Genomic DNA, 4,747 nt, shown 5'->3' with positions numbered 1-4,747 from the left:
ACCGCTCGCTAAGGGTACTATCCTTTTAAACCGCTAAACCGCTAAGCGAGAGAAGTTGCGCGGAGAGAGAGGGTCAAGCACATTTTGCGCGCAGTACGTGACGGATGCGATCATACCAGCACTAATGCACCGGATCCCATCAGAACTCCGAAGCTAAGCGTGCTTTGGCGAGAGTAGTACTAGGATGGGTGACCCCTTGGGAAGTCCTCGTGTTGCATCCCCCACCATCTTTTTAATCTTTTCTTTTAAACCGCTGGACCGCTCGCTAAGGGTACTATCCTTTTAAACCGCTAAACCGCTAAGCGAGAGAAGTTGCGCGGAGAGAGAGGGTCAAGTACATTTTGCGCGCAGTACGTGACGGATGCGATCATACCAGCACTAATGCACCGGATCCCATCAGAACTCCGAAGTTAAGCGTGCTTGGGCGAGAGTAGTACTAGGATGGGTGACCCCCTGGGAAGTCCTCGTGTTGCATCCCCCACCCTCTTTTTAATCTTTCTTTTAAACCGCTGGACCGCTCGCTAAGGGTACTATCCTTTTAAACCGCTAAACCGCTAAGCGAGAGAAGTTGCGCGGAGAGAGAGGGTCAAGTACATTTTGCGCGCAGTACGTGACGGATGCGATCATACCAGCACTAATGCACCGGATCCCATCAGAACTCAGAAGTAAAGCGTGCTTGGGCGAGAATAGTACTAGGATGGGTGACCCTCTGGGAAGTCCTTGTGTTGCATCCCCCACCCTCTTTTCAATTTTTCTTTTAAACCGCTGGACCGCTCGCTAAGGGTACTATCCTTTTAAACCGCTAAACCGCTAAGCGAGAGAAGTTGCGCGGAGAGAGAGGGTCAAGCACATTTTGCGCGCAGTACGTGACGGATGCGATCGTACCAGCACTAATGCATCGGATCCCATCAGAACTCCGAATTTAAGCGTGCTTGGGCGAGAGTAGTACTAGGATGGGTGACCCCTTGGGAAGTCCTCGTGTTGCATCCCCCACCCTCTTTTCAATTTTTCTTTTAAACCGCTGGACCGCTCGCTAAGGATACTATCCTTTTAAACCGCTAAACCGCTAAGCGAGAGAAGTTGCGCGGAGAGAGAGGGTCAAGCACATTTTGCGCGCAGTACGTGACGGATGCGATCGTACCAGCACTAATGCATCGGATCCCATCAGAACTCCGAATTTAAGCGTGCTTGGGCGAGAGTAGTACTAGGATGGGTGACCCCTTGGGAAGTCCTCGTGTTGCATCCCCCACCCTCTTTTCAATTTTTCTTTTAAACCGCTGGACCGCTCGCTAAGGATACTATCCTTTTAAACCGCTAAACCGCTAAGCGAGAGAAGTTGCGCGGAGAGAGAGGGTCAAGCACATTTTGCGCGCAGTACGTGACGGATGCGATCGTACCAGCACTAATGCATCGGATCCCATCAGAACTCCGAATTTAAGCGTGCTTGGGCGAGAGTAGTACTAGGATGGGTGACCCCTTGGGAAGTCCTCGTGTTGCATCCCCCACCCTCTTTTCAATTTTTCTTTTAAACCGCTGGACCGCTCGCTAAGGATACTATCCTTTTAAACCGCTAAACCGCTAAGCGAGAGAAGTTGCGCGGAGAGAGAGGGTCAAGCACATTTTGCGCGCAGTACGTGACGGATGCGATCGTACCAGCACTAATGCATCGGATCCCATCAGAACTCCGAATTTAAGCGTGCTTGGGCGAGAGTAGTACTAGGATGGGTGACCCCTTGGGAAGTCCTCGTGTTGCATCCCCCACCCTCTTTTCAATTTTTCTTTTAAACCGCTGGACCGCTCGCTAAGGATACTATCCTTTTAAACCGCTAAACCGCTAAGCGAGAGAAGTTGCGCGGAGAGAGAGGGTCAAGCACATTTTGCGCGCAGTACGTGACGGATGCGATCGTACCAGCACTAATGCATCGGATCCCATCAGAACTCCGAATTTAAGCGTGCTTGGGCGAGAGTAGTACTAGGATGGGTGACCCCTTGGGAAGTCCTCGTGTTGCATCCCCCACCCTCTTTTCAATTTTTCTTTTAAACCGCTGGACCGCTCGCTAAGGATACTATCCTTTTAAACCGCTAAACCGCTAAGCGAGAGAAGTTGCGCGGAGAGAGAGGGTCAAGCACATTTTGCGCGCAGTACGTGACGGATGCGATCGTACCAGCACTAATGCATCGGATCCCATCAGAACTCCGAATTTAAGCGTGCTTGGGCGAGAGTAGTACTAGGATGGGTGACCCCTTGGGAAGTCCTCGTGTTGCATCCCCCACCCTCTTTTCAATTTTTCTTTTAAACCGCTGGACCGCTCGCTAAGGATACTATCCTTTTAAACCGCTAAACCGCTAAGCGAGAGAAGTTGCGCGGAGAGAGAGGGTCAAGCACATTTTGCGCGCAGTACGTGACGGATGCGATCGTACCAGCACTAATGCATCGGATCCCATCAGAACTCCGAATTTAAGCGTGCTTGGGCGAGAGTAGTACTAGGATGGGTGACCCCTTGGGAAGTCCTCGTGTTGCATCCCCCACCCTCTTTTCAATTTTTCTTTTAAACCGCTGGACCGCTCGCTAAGGATACTATCCTTTTAAACCGCTAAACCGCTAAGCGAGAGAAGTTGCGCGGAGAGAGAGGGTCAAGCACATTTTGCGCGCAGTACGTGACGGATGCGATCGTACCAGCACTAATGCATCGGATCCCATCAGAACTCCGAATTTAAGCGTGCTTGGGCGAGAGTAGTACTAGGATGGGTGACCCCTTGGGAAGTCCTCGTGTTGCATCCCCCACCCTCTTTTCAATTTTTCTTTTAAACCGCTGGACCGCTCGCTAAGGATACTATCCTTTTAAACCGCTAAACCGCTAAGCGAGAGAAGTTGCGCGGAGAGAGAGGGTCAAGCACATTTTGCGCGCAGTACGTGACGGATGCGATCGTACCAGCACTAATGCATCGGATCCCATCAGAACTCCGAATTTAAGCGTGCTTGGGCGAGAGTAGTACTAGGATGGGTGACCCCTTGGGAAGTCCTCGTGTTGCATCCCCCACCCTCTTTTCAATTTTTCTTTTAAACCGCTGGACCGCTCGCTAAGGATACTATCCTTTTAAACCGCTAAACCGCTAAGCGAGAGAAGTTGCGCGGAGAGAGAGGGTCAAGCACATTTTGCGCGCAGTACGTGACGGATGCGATCGTACCAGCACTAATGCATCGGATCCCATCAGAACTCCGAATTTAAGCGTGCTTGGGCGAGAGTAGTACTAGGATGGGTGACCCCTTGGGAAGTCCTCGTGTTGCATCCCCCACCCTCTTTTCAATTTTTCTTTTAAACCGCTGGACCGCTCGCTAAGGATACTATCCTTTTAAACCGCTAAACCGCTAAGCGAGAGAAGTTGCGCGGAGAGAGAGGGTCAAGCACATTTTGCGCGCAGTACGTGACGGATGCGATCGTACCAGCACTAATGCATCGGATCCCATCAGAACTCCGAATTTAAGCGTGCTTGGGCGAGAGTAGTACTAGGATGGGTGACCCCTTGGGAAGTCCTCGTGTTGCATCCCCCACCCTCTTTTCAATTTTTCTTTTAAACCGCTGGACCGCTCGCTAAGGATACTATCCTTTTAAACCGCTAAACCGCTAAGCGAGAGAAGTTGCGCGGAGAGAGAGGGTCAAGTACATTTTGCGCGCAGTACATGACGGATGCGATCGTACCAGCACTAATGCATCGGATCCCATCAGAACTCCGAATTTAAGCGTGCTTGGGCGAGAGTAGTACTAGGATGTGTGACCCCCTGGGAAGTCCTCGTGTTGCATCCCCCACACTCTTTTTAATCTTTCTTTTAAACCGCTGGACCGCTCGCTAAGGGTACTATCCTTTTAAACCGCTAAACCGCTAAGCGAGAGAAGTTGCGCGGAGAGAGAGGGTCAAGTACATTTTGCGCGCAGTACGTGACGGATGCGATCATACCAGCACTAATGCACCGGATCCCATCAGAACTCCGAAGTTAAGCGTGCTTGGGCGAGAGTAGTACTAGGATGGGTGACCCCCTGGGAAGTCCTCGTGTTGCATCCCCCACACTCTTTTTAATCTTTCTTTTAAACCGCTGGACCGCTCGCTAAGGGTACTATCCTTTTAAACCGCTAAACCGCTAAGCGAGAGAAGTTGCGCGGAGAGAGAGGGTCAAGTACATTTTGCGCGCAGTACGTGACGGATGCGATCATACCAGCACTAATGCACCGGATCCCATCAGAACTCAGAAGTAAAGCGTGCTTGGGCGAGAATAGTACAAGGATGGGTGACCCTCTTGGAAGTCCTTGTGTTGCATCCCCCACCCTCTTTTCAATTTTTCTTTTAAACCGCTGGACCGCTCACTAAGGGTACTATCCTTTTAAACCGCTAAACCGCTAAGCGAGAGAAGTTGCGCGGAGAGAGAGGGTCAAGTACATTTTGCGCGCAGTACGTGACGGATGCGATCATACCAGCACTAATGCACCGGATCCCATCAGAACTCCGAAGTTAAGCGTGCTTGGGCGAGAGTAGTACTAGGATGGGTGACCCCCTGGGAAGTCCTCGTGTTGCATCCCCCACCCTCTTTTTAATCTTTCTTTTAAACCGCTGGACCGCTCGCTAAGGGTACTATCCTTTTAAACCTCTAAACCTCTAAGCGAGAGAAGTTGCGCGGAGAGAGAGGTTCAAGTACATTTTGCGCGCAGTACATGACGGATGCGATCGTACCAGCACTAATGCACCGGATCCC

General features: G+C 51.1%; 18 non-coding genes across 18 annotated transcripts; all 18 read left to right on the top strand.

Moving 5' to 3' along the window:
• Positions 1–102: 102 nt before the first annotated feature.
• On the top strand, positions 103–221 carry LOC116008371. Its single transcript, XR_004095759.1, has one exon. It is a non-coding gene; the product is annotated as a 5S ribosomal RNA (ribosomal RNA).
• Positions 222–359: 138 nt separating this feature from the next.
• LOC116009299 lies at positions 360–478 on the top strand. The gene has a single exon (XR_004096571.1). It is a non-coding gene; the product is annotated as a 5S ribosomal RNA (ribosomal RNA).
• Positions 479–615: 137 nt separating this feature from the next.
• On the top strand, positions 616–734 carry LOC116008588. The gene has a single exon (XR_004095961.1). It is a non-coding gene; the product is annotated as a 5S ribosomal RNA (ribosomal RNA).
• A 137-nt stretch (positions 735–871) lies between these two features.
• Positions 872–990, top strand: LOC116008629. The gene has a single exon (XR_004096000.1). It is a non-coding gene; the product is annotated as a 5S ribosomal RNA (ribosomal RNA).
• Positions 991–1,127: 137 nt separating this feature from the next.
• LOC116008627 lies at positions 1,128–1,246 on the top strand. The gene has a single exon (XR_004095999.1). It is a non-coding gene; the product is annotated as a 5S ribosomal RNA (ribosomal RNA).
• A 137-nt stretch (positions 1,247–1,383) lies between these two features.
• LOC116008626 lies at positions 1,384–1,502 on the top strand. The gene has a single exon (XR_004095998.1). It is a non-coding gene; the product is annotated as a 5S ribosomal RNA (ribosomal RNA).
• Positions 1,503–1,639: 137 nt separating this feature from the next.
• On the top strand, positions 1,640–1,758 carry LOC116008625. Its single transcript, XR_004095997.1, has one exon. It is a non-coding gene; the product is annotated as a 5S ribosomal RNA (ribosomal RNA).
• Positions 1,759–1,895: 137 nt separating this feature from the next.
• LOC116008624 lies at positions 1,896–2,014 on the top strand. Its single transcript, XR_004095996.1, has one exon. It is a non-coding gene; the product is annotated as a 5S ribosomal RNA (ribosomal RNA).
• A 137-nt stretch (positions 2,015–2,151) lies between these two features.
• LOC116008623 lies at positions 2,152–2,270 on the top strand. The gene has a single exon (XR_004095995.1). It is a non-coding gene; the product is annotated as a 5S ribosomal RNA (ribosomal RNA).
• Positions 2,271–2,407: 137 nt separating this feature from the next.
• Positions 2,408–2,526, top strand: LOC116008622. The gene has a single exon (XR_004095994.1). It is a non-coding gene; the product is annotated as a 5S ribosomal RNA (ribosomal RNA).
• Positions 2,527–2,663: 137 nt separating this feature from the next.
• Positions 2,664–2,782, top strand: LOC116008621. Its single transcript, XR_004095993.1, has one exon. It is a non-coding gene; the product is annotated as a 5S ribosomal RNA (ribosomal RNA).
• A 137-nt stretch (positions 2,783–2,919) lies between these two features.
• Positions 2,920–3,038, top strand: LOC116008620. The gene has a single exon (XR_004095992.1). It is a non-coding gene; the product is annotated as a 5S ribosomal RNA (ribosomal RNA).
• A 137-nt stretch (positions 3,039–3,175) lies between these two features.
• LOC116008619 lies at positions 3,176–3,294 on the top strand. The gene has a single exon (XR_004095991.1). It is a non-coding gene; the product is annotated as a 5S ribosomal RNA (ribosomal RNA).
• A 137-nt stretch (positions 3,295–3,431) lies between these two features.
• Positions 3,432–3,550, top strand: LOC116008617. Its single transcript, XR_004095989.1, has one exon. It is a non-coding gene; the product is annotated as a 5S ribosomal RNA (ribosomal RNA).
• A 137-nt stretch (positions 3,551–3,687) lies between these two features.
• On the top strand, positions 3,688–3,806 carry LOC116008805. The gene has a single exon (XR_004096161.1). It is a non-coding gene; the product is annotated as a 5S ribosomal RNA (ribosomal RNA).
• A 137-nt stretch (positions 3,807–3,943) lies between these two features.
• Positions 3,944–4,062, top strand: LOC116009298. The gene has a single exon (XR_004096570.1). It is a non-coding gene; the product is annotated as a 5S ribosomal RNA (ribosomal RNA).
• Positions 4,063–4,199: 137 nt separating this feature from the next.
• On the top strand, positions 4,200–4,318 carry LOC116008828. The gene has a single exon (XR_004096183.1). It is a non-coding gene; the product is annotated as a 5S ribosomal RNA (ribosomal RNA).
• Positions 4,319–4,455: 137 nt separating this feature from the next.
• On the top strand, positions 4,456–4,574 carry LOC116009297. The gene has a single exon (XR_004096569.1). It is a non-coding gene; the product is annotated as a 5S ribosomal RNA (ribosomal RNA).
• The last annotated feature ends 173 nt before the right edge of the window (positions 4,575–4,747 follow it).

Source organism: Ipomoea triloba, chromosome 16 (assembly GCF_003576645.1).
Source record: "Ipomoea triloba cultivar NCNSP0323 chromosome 16, ASM357664v1".
Lineage (NCBI taxonomy): Eukaryota > Viridiplantae > Streptophyta > Magnoliopsida > Solanales > Convolvulaceae > Ipomoea > Ipomoea triloba.
The sequence above is the reverse complement of the archived record's forward strand: the minus strand, read 5'-3'. Positions and strand labels throughout refer to the sequence as shown.